A 20,011-nucleotide genomic window follows, 5' to 3' on the forward strand; every position below is an offset into this window, starting at 1 on the left:
TGATTTATCAGTCTTACATTGCACTTTGTGAGATTAGATTTAGAACCGTGACAGGAGTCCAAACTGTAGTAGCTAAGAACAACGATTCGCGAACTTGCGCGCGGAGCGGAGTTCAGGCACAGAGGGCGAGGGCTCCAGCTGCGAGAGAGAGAGCTAGAGTATCCAAGGTGACCAGGGTGCATGGTAGAGGGGCTACCCAGGTGAGGCAGAGGACCGGTTGGACAGAGGTGCCTACTGCACTCACATGTTGGCGGTATACTGGGGAGGCATACCAGATCCCGATTGAGCCTTCTGCAACGGGGCATAGACATGTCAGAGCTCATGATGCACTCCCGGTATGTACCACATTTTTTAGTTTTCCTATCTTTTTCTAATATTTGCTCCTTCTGGACATTGATCTTTCCCAATGCATTTGTAGGCACCCCCAGGATACACTGAGGATCTGCTGGAGCTACTAGCCTCATTTGAAGGTATGATATTGAAAAGGAAGGCACTGCTCGTCTTCCACGGCATTCAGGTCATTTCTTCAGTTTTTTTACATTCCAGTCATCAAATTTCCACTGACACATTGAAATTGATAGTTCAACTGAAAACTTCCCCACACTGTACTGATACACTAGGTCTGAAATACTGCACTGATACACTATGTCTAAAACATTGCACTTCCATACTATATTCATACACTATACCTGACCTCTGCATATACTCGTTCAGCACACCATACTTGCATCTGATACGCATACTGTGGCTGACATATGACAACTGTCTTTTTAGGTCCCACCCATACCGACAACACCGACAGCAGCTACAGCATCTGCACTAATGGTGCCTCCTGCAGCAGCAAAGATGAGAGAGAGAGAGACTCCGACACGCAGCCGAGGCAGAGCCAGAGGCACCCAAGATGAGAGTGGTCCTCCAGAGCCCATTCTGAGCGATGACGACGCCGAGACGAGTGGCTCCGAGGAGGCAGTGAGTCCACAGTCTGAGTCTTCTGAAAGTAAAGACGAAGGCAACTCGAGTTCCGAGAGTAGGGGTGCTGATGCCGAGGCAAGTTCAGAGGCAGAGAGTGGAGATGGTACCAGCTCAGACTCTGGCTCATAATCAGACAATGGTGCTTACGGAGACAGTGACCCAGAGTCCTTTCCTCCGAGGAAGAGGACGAAGAGGGCGTCACAAGCTTGAGGCGACTGGCGCTGATTTTCTTATAGTTTTTTTTTTTTTTCTTCCTTAGCTTCTTTTTGTTAGTAGCGTTAGCATATGTACAGCTTCGGACAGGTTTTATTTTCTTTAGAAACTTGTACTGCACTTTTGTAAAAAAAAAAACAACCATGATCGGAATGAAAACCAATATATTTTTGAAAGAGCGTTGTATTTTGCATCATGAGCACCGCATTACATGAAAACGAGATTGAATTTGATAACAACATTTGAACATGGTATTGGCACAACTTTCTTAATTGGGTAATGAACCAACCAACACTTGGAATTATAAACACAACATACAACTCGATAATCAAAATAGTGACAATTTGATAAACGAAACAAAACAACTCGATAAACAATAAAAACAACTCAAATATAAGTCAACAAACTTGCTAAAACTAAAAGGACTCAAAACAAGACCTTAAAATACATAAAGAACAGAACAAAACACATGCTTTCAGCATTCTAAGCACACAGGTGGTTGGCAAGCTTGTCAAATGGATTGTCGGCCATGAATAGAGGCTGTCGGCCACCAGTGATGGTCGGTCGGCTACCAAAGTGGCCTGTCAGCCATCACTAATGGCCGGTCCGCCATCAATGTGAGGAACCTCCAGATTGTTGCCACCTGGCTTCCACTCACTACCTTACCTTCTACAACAGGTTGAGCTTTGTGATTTCTTCATTTCAGCTACAAATTTTTCACAAAATGGAACCATTCTTTGCCGAAAAACTCTCGAATTGGATTGCAACTGTAGATGGCTCGAAAAAAGCTGAATTTCTGGGATTTTGACATAAATGCACTATTCTCGCTGAGTCGTACTCCACTTTGTTTTCCGTTCCTACATGCCGCGGCTGGATGTTGGAACCCAATACACATGTCTTTAGCTTCGGGGACAAGAGGTATGCCCAACAATCGAAGAATTTCAAATGCTAATGGAGTCCCAGCGCGATGAGGAAATCTTGCCTCAGCCCCATTTTGGTCACATCCAAGCTTTGGGATGGATGTGCGGGCTCACTTTGCATGAGGCTCGATCCTTGGTTCACAACGGAGAGATGAACATTCCCAGTTTGATTCATCAATTTTCTGAAGTCAGCAATCGAGGTAATCTTCTTTGGCAGGGTTTTCGGCAACATGCCCTTCGTTTGTGCATGCTAGCACATTTCCTTATTTCTCCTAGTTTTGGAGGGTCTAGCATTCAGCTAATTTAAGTGGCGCAAGGCCTGAAAGAGGGCAAGAGTTGCATTGGTTTGGCATTGGCCGATACTTTGATGGGCTTAGACGCCTTTCATCGGCGAGAGACCACCAAATTCGCGAGGAGTCCACTACTTCTTCAGGTAATGTTTCCCACCCTTCCTAATATGTGTTTCTCATATCTCTCGACACTCATGCTCTATTTTTTCTCTCAAAACCCTTTTCTCACTTTTCTCTCAACATACATCTCCCTATTCTTTAATCTCTCTTTTCTTTCATCCCTCCCCAGATATGGCTTATGGACCAGCTGAAGGTAGTGGACTCTTGCCAAGCATACTCAGCTTGAGCATACTTTTTCCACTAACAACTAGTGAATTTCCTGAATGAAGGATGGTGGTGCCATTGGATATGCAATAGGTCTGCTATTGACATTGATTGGCATTGCCCCTGGCTTGATCTGCCCGAAATGAGCTACCGCATGACTCGGCAACCTGGGATTGAATTAATTGGCCTAACACATTGTGTATTCTACTTTTCGTTCTGGTTCAGGCGTCAATTTGGACATGATCAGACTTGCCCAGAGGAGGGGGTAGAATACCCGGTTTCATTCCCCATCCGAGGTTCGCATTTGGCTTGGTACCTCACTGCTTAGAAGACAAGAGAGCTTCCGGTTCCTGCCCCTAGTTTCAACTGCGCACCTTCTAACGAGTGCCTGACTTGGCTCGAAGATGAGGCACAATTCAGGCCCACTTTAGCATCAAAAGCTTTCACAAACACAAACGGGGGACGCAAGAACACCTGATTCATCTATGCTCCAAGTTTATTGCTTTGATCTTACTTTTCAAGTTTTATGCATGTAATAAAAGCAGCTTTGATTTGTATCGAGAGTTAGAGAACTTTGTATTGAAACCAATGAAATTAAAGTTGTGAGCACTGAAAGTTTTCCTTTTGGTCCAAAAATGGTCTAAGTTGTAAAAGGTAAATTTTGAGCAAAAATCAACTTTTATCAAAACTTTTCAAAACCATTTTCGATAAGCTTCACCACTTGACACACACAGAATCTATCCTCGAGATATACAACCCCGAATTGAAGGACCACAAATTGCCCCTTGACTGAATAATACTGCTTAGCACTGTAACCATTTCTCAGAGAGGATCACAACCGAACATTCATATGAAGAAGAGACAAAGATGACCTGATCAACACATGGACAGGACAGTTGAGTTGGAGGTGTTTACGGTCGAACTTCAGAATGAAGTTTCCTATGTATCCCGAAGATGGGAATCAGGCCTTACGTAGTTCGATTCAGGTTCACTCGAGTATTAACGCTCTCCTTTTGTGCTCTAACGTTTGCCAAGGCCGGTCTTTAGGGTTTTCAACCTTGCGAACTCAGTTTTTATTTTTTTCTAATTTTTTGTGCTCTAACTTTTGCCTAGGTCGCCCTTCCGGGTTTTTAGCCTAGCGAGCCTCTTAGGGATAATATTTCTTCAACTTGACCATGTTTTTCGGTTAGGAAAATTCTAGGCCATCTAGGTTCATAAGAATAACATCTCCACCCGACCAGATAGTTTTGATGATGTAAGGACCAGTCCAATTGGATCTGAACTTGCCCCTAGGGTCATGGATGGGAGCTCGGTTGTCTTTCAGTACCAAATCCCATTCTTTGAGATTCCAGGACTTAACCTTCTTGTTAAAAGCCCTAGCAATCTTGCGTTGATAACCCTGAACATGGTACAGTGCTTTCAGCCATCTCTCATCGAACAACATCAGTTCTTCGAACCTACTTTGCTACCAGTCTACCTCTGCTATTTGACATTCAGTCATGACCCGCAGCGATGGGACTTCTATTTCGATCGGCAAAACAGCTTCCATCCCATAACCAAGAGAGTAAGGAGTTTCCCCAGTAGACGTCTGAATTGAAGTTCTGTAACCCCAGAGTGCAAATTGCAATTTGTTTGGCCAGTCCCTGTAGGTCTCAGCCATCTTCTACAAAATATGCTTGATGTTCTTGTTGGCGGCCTCAACAGCTCCATTGGTTTGCGGCTGGTATGTGGATAACTTATGAAAAGCCACGTTGTATTTCTCCAACAAGTCGATCACTTCTTTCTTGAAATAGGAGCCATTATTTGAAATAATCTCGTTTAGGACTCCATAACAGCAAAATGATGTTGTTTCGGATGAATTTAGCCACATGCGCTGCCTTCAACACTACATAAGACTGAGCTTCCACCCACTTTGTGAAGTAATCAATTGCCACGAGAATGTATTCTTGCCCATTTGACCCTTTCAGTGTGACTGCATCAATGACGTCGATTCCCCAGACTGAGAAAGGCCATGGTGAAGTCATGTTGTACAGCTTCGACGGCAGAATATTCATGAGATTAGCATGAATTTGGCATTTATGGCATCGCCGAACAAAACCGATACAATCCTCCTCCATAGTAGACCAATAGTAACATTGCCTAAGAATCTTCTGGGTTAACATTACTCCGTTCATGTGCGCTTCACACTCTCCTCCATGGATGGCCTCCATTAGGCGCTTTGATTCCTCTACGTCGACACACAACTTGTGTATTCCCAGATGACCCCTCTTGTACAGTTTACCTCCGTAGATGATAAATTGAGCGGCCATTCGATGTATTGCCCTTTTATCTTTGGCATTCGCCCCTAGTGGATAAACCTCCTTTTTCGAGAAGTTTCAGATATCATAAAACCAAGGGTTTTGGTCTTGCACTTCATCGATTGCGGCGATAAACTCGTAGGCCGGCGTATATCTCTGCTCAATAATGATAGAACGCATCTAGACTCCAAACGGGATGTCTATCATGGAAGATAGAGTTGATAAGGCGTCAGTGAACCTATTATTCTCTCATAATAGATACGTGAAGGTCAGCTTCTCAAACCTAGGAGTCAGAACTAGGTTCCTTTTGATAGATCTTCATCTTTTCTTCTTTGACCTTCCAGTCTCCTTTTGCTTGAGACACAACTAGGTTTGAGTTCCCGATGATGTCCAACCTTTTTGCCCCTAGTTCCAAGGCGGCTTCTAAACCAGCAATACACGCCTCATATTCTGCTTCGTTATTAGATACCTTGAACTGGAGTTTGAAGGCTAAGGGTATATGGGAATTGTCAGGTGCTATCAGCAACACCCCTATCCCATACCCATATTGATTAGACGCTCCATCAAAGTAGACTGTCTAGATCTCTTCCTTGACTTACAGAATGTCTTCATCCGGGAACAGGTATTCTACCGTTTCACCCCCTTCTACTGGGTGATTTGCCAAGAACTCCGCTATGGCTCTCCCCTTGATAGACTTGCGAGTAACATACTTCAAATCAAATTCAGAAAGGAGCAACCAACGAGCTAGCTTACCCCGTAAGCACTGGTTTCTTAAAGAGATATTTGATGAGATCTAATCTTGAAACCAGAATTACGGAGTGAGCTAACAGGTAGTGCCTCAAGTTCCTGGTAGCCCATACCAAGGCTAGGCAAGCTTTCTCCAGCGGGGTGTAACGAGTGTCGTATTCTAGCATTTTCTTACTCAGGTAATAGATGGCTTTTTCCACCCTATCCTCAGATTCCTAAGCAAGCATGCATCCCATCGTTGTGTCCGTTACTAACATATGCAAAATCAAGGGCTTCCACGGCTCTGGCGGCGACAACATAGGCAGATTCTAAAGGTACTACTTGATCTGCTCGAAAGCGAATTGACATCGGTCATCGGAATTTATTTCCTTTCTTCAGGAGACCAAATAGTGGTTCACAAGTCGAGGTTAATTTAGAAATAAACTCTCTTATGAATTGCAGTTTGCCCAGAAAGCCTCACACCTTCTTTTTAGTCCTTGGTGGTGGCATTTCTAGGATGGCCTTGATTTTGGAAGGATCTACCTCGATGCCCATCTGTGTGACCAAAAAACCCAGCATTTTCCCTACTGTTACACCGAAAGTACATTTTTGCAGATTCAACCTCAACCGATATTCTCTGATCCGTTGAAAGAATTTCTTCAAGGTGGTGTAGTGGCCCTATCTTTCCTTGGACTTGACAATCATGTCGTCCACGTACACCTCGACCTCTTTAAGGATCATATCTTGTAGAACTATGGTTGCAGCCTGTTGATAGGTAGCCCCGACATTCTTCAGCCCAAACAGTATCACCCTGTAGCAGGTGGCTCTCCACGGTATAGTGAAAGTAGTTTTCTCTTTTTCCTCGGGTGCCATCAGAATCTGGTTATACCCGAAAAATCCATCCATGAAGGAGAGCAACGTGTGGCCTGCGGTGATGTCCACCAATTCATTAATGTGCGGTAGAGGAAAGTCGTCCTTCGGAATGGCTCTGTTTAGATCTCTGAAGTCCATGCACACCTGAATTCTGTCATCTTTCTTTGGCATTAGAACAATGTTGGCCAACCAAGTTGGATACTTAGATACTAGCAAGAATGTTGCGTCTGTCTGCTTGGTGACCTTTTCCTTAATCTTCAAAACCCAATCCGGGCGTATTCTCCGCAACTTCTGTTTGATGGGTCGGGCCTTGAGGGTCAAGAGGGATCCGATGCTATACAATCTCAAGATCGATTCCAAGTATGTCTTCGTAGGACCACACGAAAACATCTTTGAAATCTTTTAATAAAGCGCTGAAGCGCTTGCGCTCCTCCGAAGACAACATGGACTCGATCTGGACCAAACGCGAATCCTTCTTAGTACCCACATTAACAGTAATGATTTCATCAGAGAGGGGTTTTTCAAGCATCTTCTCTTCTCGATTAATCAAATTTTTAAAAACCAGAGGAATTCCTTCCTCATCGTTTTCATCAAAACTTTGAAAATCTTGATCGATGCAATAACAAGAGGCACAGAGAAATACTCAGAATCTGTAGTGCCATTCTCATTCAAAAGATCCAGCTCATCCAATTCCTCGATCACAACTGACTAAAAAGAAAAAGAAAATGACGACCTGGACAAAACCTTGGCATTTGGGTTATTAACCCCAGGAATACTAGACCCAAACTCAGAAGAACCGAAATCTGATTCTGACTCCACAGACTCTGTGGAATCAGATTCTGGTTCACTACTTGACTCCAAACTGCTAGACAGGTAGCGCTCCTCTAGCTGCCAAATGAGGGATGGTGCGTCAGATACATCCAAGATGTTGTTAGAAGGGTTCGCACCCGGTTGGTCCCCGATCATGGAAGTGGTCAAGTTATCCCCCAAGCTCTCTGACTTGATCTGAGGATCCGAAAGGAGACATGCCAGTGCTGCTCCTACTCCAGACTCATTGCTGTCGGAGTCACTTTTTGTGCTCTTTGCAGCCTCAGTGGTTAGTTCAGTCTATTCCTCTGTATCATTGTCTTGCAGCTGTAAGCCAAAGAAAATTTCAAAGCCAGGAACCCGCTGCTTCTCAGAGTTGAACCAAGGTTCGGGGAAACCACAGAATGGGAAGTCTTCACCCTCCCAAACAAAATAACCATTTAGGGTTCCCCGGATAGGTCAGTGCACTAGCTCGTAGAGGTTTCCAATCTAGTTAACTCTGGCTCTTCCTACCATCTATTTCTCTTTCCTCACCCAGTCCTCTTTGGTGGGTGTATAGCCAAGACCAAAGGCATGAGGGTTATGAGGCACATCGGCCAATACAGTAACGTCTTTTTGGCCACTTCTTCCTAATCTCATTCCGGGCATGTGCTGTAGCTTGTTCATGAGGTATAAAAATTGGGCGCTGACATATAAGCCCTCATCAATGGTCAAGATATTCTGAACTACTCGAGCCTCAGCCAAGGTAAACCCCAAAAGGAAAACATCCTCTTCACCATGCACAATCTCCAGTACAAGTGTAGTGACCTCTGGCGGAGGATGTATAGATGAATTCCCGAAAACTGTGGCCACCCATTTCCCATGGGGGTACTTCAGCATTTGGTGGAGGGTGGAGGAGACGACTTTTACTTAGTGCAGCCACGGTCTTCTAAGCAATAGATTGAAAGTGGCTGGCACATCAAGGACATGAAACTCAATGTCCTATTGAGCTGGGCCAACCTGTACTCTAATCTGCACTACCCCATCACCTCTCTGCTTGTATTGTCATACGCCCAGATCACCTGGGCTGTAGGCACAAAATCGGCCGGTTTTAAACCAATAGCATAAGTCGTACGACAAAGACAGATGTTAATTGATGACCTGGTGTCGACTAATACCACTGGTATCCACTTTTCTCGACACTCTATGGATATGTATAGAGACTTGTTGTGTGCAGAGCCTTCTGGCAGTAATTCCTTGTCTAAAAAGATCAAAGTTAGCACGGTGCCTCCCGAGAAGACTAATCCCACCAGTTGTTCTAGGGTGGTGTCGATAGACAACTTAGCTTTATCCATCGCCATCAGTGCAGCCTATCTGTGCACTCGTGAAGCCATAAGCAAACCCAGATAGATGTATCAGCTTGAATCTTCTTCAACTATTTCAGCACAACCTCTTCCTCTAACTGTCTTTCCTTCTGTTTCTTAACTTCTTTATCCTTCCCAGATGCCTCAGGTTGGTCCAGATGTGGTGTTTTAAAATATCGACAGCTTCTTGTCATGTGGTCGACTTCTTCCACATACCAAGTATTGTCATGAAGATCTTCGCCCCACTCCTCGTCAGTGTGGGCAAGATGCAGATCATCATTTTCCCACCATATACCTCCGACAACCGACAAGCAATCGTTCGGTTTCAGTCTAAGGGTTCTCTTAACAGAAACATTCCTCGTAGGGTGTTGAGCTATTCCAGCTTCTAGTTTGTTTTGATCCCTTTCTTTCTCAAACCACTTCAATGAGGCCTCTTGCTCTATATCAGTGGTGCTCACGGTGCCCAGTTCTTCAGCTAAATTCTTGACACCGATGCTCTTCGGCAATTTTCCCTTGTCTTCGGCCATTCCGACCACTGTAGTGGTTCCCGCTTTTTGTTCTTCCAGCTTCAATTCAGTTCCCTCATCTATATCGGGTTCATCACTTAGCCACCTAGAATTGTCTGTCGACTCGTTCTGATCGAACCAATCAATATGCACGTCCCCTTGATCTTGCTCATCAAAGAACTATAAATTGTCTATGTCTTCTTCTAGCTCGGCTAGATCATCTAAGCCTTGACTTGGCCCATCCACTCGAACTACACTGACCTCCAATCGGCAACACCACTTCTGGCTTAACTTGGTCCACTAGGACAATATAAAAGCACGGGTTACACACCTCTTCAGATAAGTCCTCAGAGCCCTTGGGCAGCGGATTAATATTCTGTACCAAGGCTGACCTCCCTTTATCTTCCACTGTCACCACCACTGATTTGGTTTGGAGTGTAGATATGCTCATCATGTACAGGTTCATGCTCTCAGGGATGAACAACGCCGACTTAGGTAGGTGGAAAGGGATGATATATATATTGGGGTCATAAGGGACGGCCAGTGTGTGGATGAGGTTTATATGCTAGGGTGGAGGGACTTGGTTATGTGGTGGGAGAGGATTTGTAATGACGTTGGGTTTTTCGAGAGATGCTATCACCTTATTGTCAACGAGATCTTGAATCTCATGATGCAACCTATAGCATTGATGAGTGTCATGACTGTGCTGCTAGTGAAAAGCACAGTATTTGGCTAGGTTATGTCTCGGAGGGAGAGGATCAGGTTTAGGGCGAGGCCCTAGTGGTTTAAAATGCCCCTTTCTGATCAAGACCCCTAGGGCTTTGGATAAAGACATATAGAGCGGAGTAAAGACCCTTTGAGATTAGGCCTAGCTGGTTGTGGTTTGTGGAGTTGTATTGGATGTATTGGCAAACGGATTGGAAGTTTTGGGTGTGGTGGTGACCATGCTCACATCCGAAGGTCGTGCAGAAGTGCTACCGCTCGTGTTTGTATTGGAGCTGCGTGTAAAGGGCCTCTCTTTCTCATTGTCTATCAACCCCTGCTTCGTCGCATTCTCAATTTGAACCCCTATTTCATGGAGCTCAGCAAATGTAAACAAAGGTAAGACTATCATCTTTTGTAATAATCTTCCTTGCAAGTTACGGACCACCATTCTGATTTGGTCCTTTTTAGACGGCTGGATAGTCATCATGGAGCCCTTGGCCATCCATCTCGTTACAAAATCTAGAAGCCCTCCTTCGGCTCCTGACGAGTCGCTTCAAGATCACGGGTAATGACCTCGATCTGGATATTATAGGAGTACTGTGTGATGAAGGCCTTAGCCATTTCCTCCTAGTTCCGTTTCATGGAATCTTCCAACTTTGCATACTAGATGGCCGCTATACCCGACAGGGTCCGGTCAAAAAGCGACAGCTTCTGAAGTCTGGTGAGGCCCATTGGTCATAGGATATTAAAGAATAAACGCAAATGGACCATGGGATCCCCAGAGCTATCGAACCGATCTATATGCGGCATCTTGAATCTGTTCGACAGAGTCACTGCGGAGTCAGTGTAGCCATCCTCGATATCAGGGATTGAATTCACACCCTGTGTCTGCTTAAAGAGCTTTTCTAGCTTGTTGACCTTGAATGTAGTGGGGTCAACCTTGAATTCAAATGGTGCTTCCATTTGGTAAACTGCTGCCTTGGAGGTCTGAGGTGGGATTGGATCTGTCGAAATGCCCATATTCTCTTGAACATTAATTGTGACCCCAGGTGTCAGCATACTCACTGGGGGTGCATAGGATACAGAGGCTACAGCCGGTTGTGGTTGCTATTGCTGAAGCTTATCTATCACTTTTGCTTGGCGGGCTGCGACCTTTGCTTGGCGGGCTGTGACCTCAGCTTAGCAGGCAGTATCTAGCTGCATAGTCTCAATGGTCTGCTGGAGCTGATGAAGCATATCTTCCATGCTGATTGGGGGATGTTGAGTTATCAGAACTAGCGAATACTCTATTTTTGAAGTAGAAGTAGAAGACTGGGGCCTGACTGGGCGCAGGTGAAGTAAAAGGTGACTGTTGGATCGGTGAATTCTGCTTGATCCTCCTCCGTCTAGTAACCGGTGAGAGTGGAACAAACACTGGCTGTCCTCTGACAAGATCCCCGGATCTGCAAATCCATCTCACTCGGGTCCAAAGGGCTTGGGGGGTAACAGGATCATCCAAAGCAATGATGAAAAACTACCTTGCAAAAGGAAATAAAGCAAAACGGAAAACAAAAATCAAAAATCGCACAGTACCTCTACTCATATTCTAATCAGTACACTGATGTAATCAAAGTCGTAGAACCATGCTCAATACTAAATTCTACCTCCCAAAAACTGATACCCAGACTTGCAACTGATACATACATTCCTGTAGAATTTCACTCTAAAAGCACATATTAAGCAAGTGAGAGCCAAAACACCACTATGATGGGGTAGGGTTACGCTGTCCTAATTTCGTCAGGAACTAGGGGTTTCACTACGCAAAACAAGCGATTTCACACAATTCCTGCATTCGGGTAAGCAACCTGTGAACAGTCTCTATGGCTTCCGATATACAACTAGGTCGATTGGTCAAAAGGGGTACCTCAGCAAGACTACCTAATATACCTCTCAGACCTATCACCGAGAAGTGAAAGGAGGATCAAACGGTACAGTGGTAGTCCAGATCCAAGGATTGTGTTCCCATCGTGGCAGAGCCCGCAACCGGTCAGCCTTTTGGCAACTTTTTCAAGCAAGCCTCCGACAAACCGTTCAGGAATAGCAGATGGCAAACATAGTGACTTAGGCGCACTGATGCAAATGCAAATGCAAATAAACAAATAAGTGTAGATAAAATAACATATCATGAGTTCGAGTCAAGTTCTCTAAATCTCCAAAAGAGTGGCAAGAAACTATAGCTCACCTTTTTCACGCCTCCTTTTAGAAGGTTTAAAAAGAAGCCCTACAGTTCGGACTCCCGCGATTCTAAATCTAATATCACAAGTGCAATATGAAACTGATAATCACCAAAGAGTGCAAATTCAGAAAATTGTTTTGAAAAATTGATTTTGAATCAAAAAGTGCCAAAATTTGACTATTTTGCCAGATACAGACCACCTAAATATTTTATTTTGAGAAAATTTAAGAAACCCATGACTCGTGCCAAAGGCCATGTGTCCGCCATCACCAAAGTTGCCTCAGCTCGGGAACTTAGGTACGAGAGGGGAAGGTCATGAATTGAGCAACCCCGCTTGCCCGATCGAAGATCGGCCTCTATTAATCATGAAATGATTTTTTATAAACATTACGTGCTCTTGTTGATTATTAAGCTAGCTTTACTATGTGATGCGCATAAGCAAGTATAGACTAGTTTGCTTAATTTGGAACAATTCAACTCATGTTTGTTTGCGAAAATGGTTTGAATTTGTCACCTTAAGTGGGCTTAAAGATTGCGGATTTGCCACCAAACATAGTGGGCTTAAAACATGATTTGCCACTCAACAAAGCGGGATTAAAACGCACATTTGTTGAATCATTCCAATTCAAATAACAAGCCTTCTTCCACAGGCATTCAAGCAGTTTAGTATTTAAGCACATAGCCTCATGGCAATCATGCTAGACATGACAACATTCACACTTGTGCAAGTATGCTAAAGTATAAAAATTCACCTAGTACTCCAAGCCAAGAAATATAAGTTAGAAAATAATGCACGATTCCCAACTATACAAGATGCCTAATGCAACACATGCAACATGCAATTTAATAGGCTTGGCTACTAATATGGCATATGGATCAATTTGAACAACATGTGATTTAAACACGTATTCAAAGAAGTATTGAAATGACAATGCAGTTTGAATGATGCGCCGAGCCTCGGTGCATACAATACGAATGAATGGATGTAAGCATAAGGTATGCTAATTGAAACATGTCCCTAGTCTAACCACCAAAAGCGGGTAAATAAAAGGGAGAAAGACGTGGGGTTGGAAAACATACACACACGCACGCATGCATACTTGTTACAACATTACGCCCTCACGAAGGAGGGTCCGAATGAATAAAAGCTAACAAGCTAGCTAAACTAAACTAATTAAGCTAATTATTACAACACTTCAAATGAATAACAAGCTTACTCTAGGCTATTTAATTAAAACAATTAAATAATTATTTATCTAAGCTAATTAAATATTACAAATCAAACAAATTAGCTAAATACTTCACTAATTAATTACAAAGCAACTGAGCTAATTAATTACAACTAATACACCATTAATTATTTAGCTACAACTAATTGACTAAGCAAGTTAACTAAAAGGCCTCAGGAAACGAGAGATGCATGCATGCTCGATTTTTCACCCGAAAGGCCACTGTTTTGCTACTGCAAGCCTCTGTTGCACAGAAGCACTTACGCTTTCTCCTTCTCCAGATCAACTCTGTTTTGCCTCAAGAACACATTGTTGAATTTGCATAGGTGGCCGACAGGGGGGCCGGTCGGCCACTACTGATGGTCGGTCGGCCAACAATGGTGACCGGTCGTCTACTGATGGTGGTCGGTCGGCTACTAGTCGGCCACCACTAGCTTGGACTTCCTTGCTGCAACAGAGAGAAAAAAAAAAAAAGAAAAAAAAAAAGCAAAATAGTGTACTTTTTGAAGGTTTGTTTGTACTGTTACACTCCTTATCATCAAACAAGTTCAAATGAGTGATACTCTTAGCTCTCAAACCATCAACCAAGCAATTTCAATGCATGATGGCCAAAAAACCAAGTTTGTACAAGTTTAATGAATGCAAAACAAGACTCAAATGACCATCACCCTATCATGCATGATCAAGGGCAATGGAGACCTAGGAAAATGGCACATTTCATCACTTTTGAGTATGAAATGTTCCATTTTCCTTGTGTTCAAACTAACATATAATTTGAACACATGTAATGCAACACAAAAGAATGCTTATATTACCTCTTTTATTTGCCAATTTTGTTTACACATTTTAGTTACCAAACCATTCATTAATCAATTTGTCCATTGGTGAGTGTCTTCTAAGGTGAAAAAAGTGTCAACCAAGGGATAGTTTAAGGCATGAGAGAAGCTTCATGCCCTTGGTAATGAACCCTCAAAAGAAGATTAAACCATTAAGCATGAGCCTCAATCTCAAGCTTAAACAATCCTAAAGTTGAAACAACCCTCAAAGCAAATGAAAAAGTGAAGAAATGAGGGAGATTGCAGAGATTATAAGTGCTAAAATTAGGTAAGAAAAAGCACTAAAACATGCAATCTGCTCAAACCAATGGTGGTTAAAGCCTTAAAACACCTAACTAGTGAAAAGACTTACACTACAACTATGCATTATAGGACCCAAGAGACTTTACCAGCCAAAAATAGAGTTAAAACAGTCCAAAAAAGAGCCTAAATCATGCTGGAATTAAGCTACAAATTGCTAGAAAGATAGGCTAACATATAAGGCTAACTAGGCATGCAAACAAGACACAAGGAGGGGAGGTTATCCCCTCTAATTTTGGACTTCAAAATGAGTTTTTTGCTACTGAAAAACCTCTGAAATTCAGTGGTTGAAAGGCCCAAAAAAGTTGGTTTGAAAGTAGTGAACAAAGGTAGAGAAGCTTTTCAAACTAAGAAGCAAGAAGGGTGAACCACTCCTTAATTGAAAATGGCTTCAAACCAACACTTCTAGGCCACAAAAACAGAATTTTTGACAATTCAAAACCAGCCCCAAAACAGTTGTAAAAGATGGCAAAGCAAGTGTACAAAACAAGTATAAAAGGAGAGTGTTACACCTCTTGAAGGGAAGACACAATTTGGCCAACAATCCAAGCCAAAACCTCCTCCTAGAGCTAAAAGAGAGTCTCAAAAAACCTTAGTCCAAAGAGAAGCAACTTTGATCTAGGGTGTATAGGCAAAAGTGTAGCATTTGTGAGCAAATGTGGATAAAATTGCAAGAGAGAGAAATCTAGAGAGAGAGAGAGATAATTTTGTTCCAAAATTGCTAACCCTCAAAAATGGGGGAGGAACCCCCCTATATATAGAAAAACAAGCCTTTAGCTTAAAAACATCCTACCATACACCTGTACGGAGATATAGCTAAATGTGCCAACAACTGGCACGGCTGTCAACAAATATCTGGAAAAAGACACTGGTGGCCGACCGGCCACACCAATGGCTGACAACCATGAGCCGTGGCCGACAACCTATGGTGGTGGTCGGCAGGTCACCACAAGTTCCAAGTTTGAAAGAACAAGGTTTTGGTCCAAAAGAAAGCACAAAATGGACAAGCTTTAAAGGCACAAAGACAGGGCGTTCCACCGAGGACTTCGGGCACTCAAAGCGAACAAATGCAATCATAATCATCGAGTGCACAAGCGATAACGTCTAAGTCTTGAGGTCGGTTAAAAATGGGGTGTCTACAGTATCTACCCTTCTCCTAAACATCCCCATAATATCAGCTGAAAGTATTTTGTGAAGGGTTTTTGGAGAAAAAGACCTCAGCTAAGCCCTAGAGAGCACTAGGGTGGGGATTCTTGAAGATCTAAGGGGAATTTGTTTCAGTTTTCCTAAGGATATGAGTCCTAAAGCAAATCCTAAGCCTAGAACTACTGAAATAAGAATCAAAGGCCAAGGATCTGAAAACAAGCAAGAAAAACAGAGAAGAAAATGATCCAGAATCAAGAAAGCAATAGAGTAGGTGAGTGCAAGGCAATATGCAAGAATCACAACAGGCAAACACAATTGACATTTTAGTAGTACAACTCGAAACACAACAAAAATTCAAGAAACAAGAAATGATTCATGATGACCAGAACATGCAAATAACAACAGAGTACAACTGTGAGAATGAATTCAATGGCGACAGACACAATATAGACATGTGGCAGATGCGAAGAAGAAACATGTTAAGAAAACAATAAAGAACTGAATAGAGGAAGAAAGAAATTAGTAACTTACCGGTTGAAACTGGGGAAACAAAAGTCGGGATGAAAGTCGCCGGAGTCAGACGACTTGAATGACTAGAAACGAACAAATGAGAAACTTATCGGAGGAGGTGAACGGAGCAGTTACAAAGCTCGAAGAAACAACAATGGCGGATTGAAAAACTTTAGAGAGAAAAAGTCTAAGAGTGGAGGGAAGTTGTAACTGCAAAAGTGAAAGGACGGAAAAATAAAGGACGGAGTTTTGTAAAAAAAACGAAAAGGCGGGAAAACATAATGAATTAGCCTTGGACGACGTGCTTGTCAGGCAGCGTGAACAGAAGCGACGCGACCTAATAGCGCGTGTCAGGTATGAACTAATGAGGAAAGGACGCATGGAGGAAATGGTTGAAAAGACCGTACGTGACAGCTCATGTGTAGTTAGAACTCTTGGAAATCTTGAAATAATAAGGCCATGACCTTGGCCAGAGGAGCGATCTCAGTTGAGACGCATAAAGAACTTGATTCTCGGTTCTTGATCCTTGGTAAAGTGGACAGTTGATTCCTGGTTATATGAAGCCGACGAGTCATGATCTCAGTCGAAGAGAAGGGTGAATTTAAGCCAACATACTATATTGACAAACGATGTAGGTTCTATCACCTCAAGTTGCCGAGGTAGTAGAACCTAGAGGGTAGTTGTGGGGATGTATTTTGTGAATAACAACACATGGCAAAAGTGATGCCAAAGTGTCAGCCGAGGTGCCACGTGGCTTGGTCACATTACCGAGATGATCTTGGCTAGGCCGAGGTTATCTATGGAGATGCCGGAATCTGAGATAAGCAGATAAGGGACAAGAGTCCTAGAATAGAGGAGGATCTCAGTCTGGATAAAGATAAGGATCAAGAAGATTTTATCTCTATCTAGCTAAGGGTCAGGATAAGCATTGAGCCTGAGTCCATTGAAGTGAGGCTTTTAAAGGGATCAGGTCACTGCAGGTTATAAAAGCAAGGCACCTCGTTTGTCGAAGGGAAGTTTTTTCTTGTGAGTTTAAGCACAATTTGCTATCTTTGAGAGATATCGATTACTGACTTGATCGTCGGAGTGCCCCCGAGTGGACAAACCACCGCCAAATTCTTATCTTCTTGTGAAGGTTGTTGGGCTTAATTTATTCTGCTGGTGCTCTCCAGCTAAGTTCCCCCTCTGGTTGTGTGGTTGGAAATCAACACCAACATGTATCTAGTTCCAGATCTAGTTCGGACGTTGATGGCGTTCAGATTCGAAGATGTCTCTGATGTTTGATATCTTTGTTTTACCTGTTCGGACATCTTCTCTTCCTCTCCAGCGATAGGCGGTATATGTTATGGACCATCCGACGCAAGATAAGATTGAGGCATATGTTAGCTCCGCGATCTCTTCGGAGAGTTTGTCAATCGGAGTGCCTGACGACAGTGATGATGACGAACGTGAAATACAAAGCAAGTTCGACAGAAGTTATCTCTCTTCAAAGGAAGAGATTCTTTGCTGGAAAGAGATTCTTCCAAGGAAGCTAATTTTTTTAAGTTAGGTTTTAATTTCAAATGGTTTGTTTATTTGGGTTGATTATACAAAGGAGGAGAGGACTGTCAAACTACTTTGTTGGAAATCGAAGTCATTTACGAACTTATCTATCTATATGTGTATATATATGTAATTGTGATGTTTTTGTTTATATGTATCATTTTATGGATTTTTCAATATATATAAATATAGATTAACTTGTATGTATAGATGATTTTTGTTGATCTAGGTTAATACAAGGCAACAAAGGGAAATAGATTGGAAGAAAGAGTAAAGAAAACTTGAATAGATTTCTCAGATCTGACATTTTTTTTTTTTTTTTGTGACAAATAGGTTGAGTTGTTGAACATATTTTTCACATGTAGATCTGTTCAAATTATTATTATTATTTTGTAGTTCTTGTTTGTTGTTTATGTTGAATTTGAGTTTTATTTGTATATCTATGGGTGTGCATATCTTGAGTGTGTGTATATATATATGTGTGTGTGAGTGTATGTATGTATATTTGTGATTGTGTATGTATGAGACAGATCTGGAAAAAATTGATGTTGACGATGATGATTGCAATAGATAAACAAAATAGTTGACACAAATAGAAAGAAAAAAACGAACAGATAGATAGAATTTAAGGGAAAATTTGTACAAGTAGATAGAATTTAGTCAAAAAAATTGAACAGATGGGGAAACAAATTGAACAGGTAGTTAAAAAAGTTGAACATATAGATATAAATTTGAACATATAGACAAAAAAATTGAACAGATAGTATGAAAAGTCAAATAGAAAAAAAAATGATGAAGTCAAGGGATCACTACTACAAATATAGATAAAGATCACACTTTTTTTGTGTGATGTATGTTTTTTAATCACACATTTTAAGTTTTATTAAAGTGTGATATTTGGAAGTGTGATTAAAAGGGGTCATTTTTAATCACACTTTTTAAGTGTCATTAAAAAATGACTTCATCACATCTTTTAAGTGTGATTAATAATATTTAGATCACATCTTTTAAGTGTGATTAAAAACATTTAGATCACTTCTTTTAAGTGTGATTAAAAGCATTTAGATCACATCTAGTGTGATTAATAACATTTAGATCATATCTTATAAGTGTGATTAATAACTAATAAAACCTGTGACAAAAACAAGAATTCAACATATTTGAAGAATAATCAATATTATTTTTGTATGCGTATTTGAAGAATGTAATACACACTATATACTATATTTTGAACCATAACCATATATTGAATGGAATAACGTCATATATTTCATAAATGAAAGTTAAATGTTCAAAAGTATATACAAAGGAATTAATAAAAAAAAATTAACTGTGATTACATATATTAAAAAATGAAAAAAAAAAAAAAACTTGAAAAAACTAAGTTCTTGAATTCTTTGACCATATTTTGCATCTCTCTAGGAAATTTCTGACCTAAAAAATAAAAACACAAATTAATTCATAAACAACTAGAAGCATATGAATGAAGTTACTATTGTTGTAAAGACTATTCTTGTCTTACAAAAGACAAAATCGGACATTTTCTCATCACACTGACTCTTCATCCCCTGCATTAATAGAAAAGGAATAACGACTTTGATTGTTACTAGTATAAAATGTTTGTATTACCATATATAAATATGACATATAAATAGAATCAATAAATCTAAAATGAAAATCTTCAGTGTATGGATAGATATTTTAAAGTCATAAAACCAAATATATATAGAATCAACAAATCCAAAATTATAAACCAAACATAACAAAAAGAGTTCCCCCTCCCCCCCTCCTCCCTCTTCATTTCTCACCAAATCACTCTAAACAGAATGTAATTTTCTGAATTCAGCTTCTGGCGAACAAGAACTCAACTTAACTCGACTCCATTGATTCGTAATCCAACTAATTTGAAATTAAAAATAAATAAATAAAAGAAAAAAGAACTGCATAATTGGTTCACTCTCCAATTATGAAATAACAAAAGAGAACAAGTTACTGGATTTGGATTTATCAATATTACCCTCACCCTTTATATGAAGACTGGTTTTCCTGTAGCCTATGAAGCATGATTGAATAGTATATATAAACACATATTAGTAAATCATAGCCTTGAAAAGATTTTTATCAAAAACTTATTATGGAAACACATCAACAGAGAGAGTAAACTAAACTAAATCCCAACAAAAATTAAAGCTCAGATCAAGGTAGAGAAAGAAAAGCATATACCAAGTCAAGATAGGTCAACTCCAAAAGAACAAAC

Source organism: Camellia sinensis, chromosome 10 (genome assembly GCF_055761805.1).
Source record: "Camellia sinensis isolate YWXY chromosome 10, ASM5576180v1, whole genome shotgun sequence".
NCBI classification, from domain to species: domain Eukaryota; kingdom Viridiplantae; phylum Streptophyta; class Magnoliopsida; order Ericales; family Theaceae; genus Camellia; species Camellia sinensis.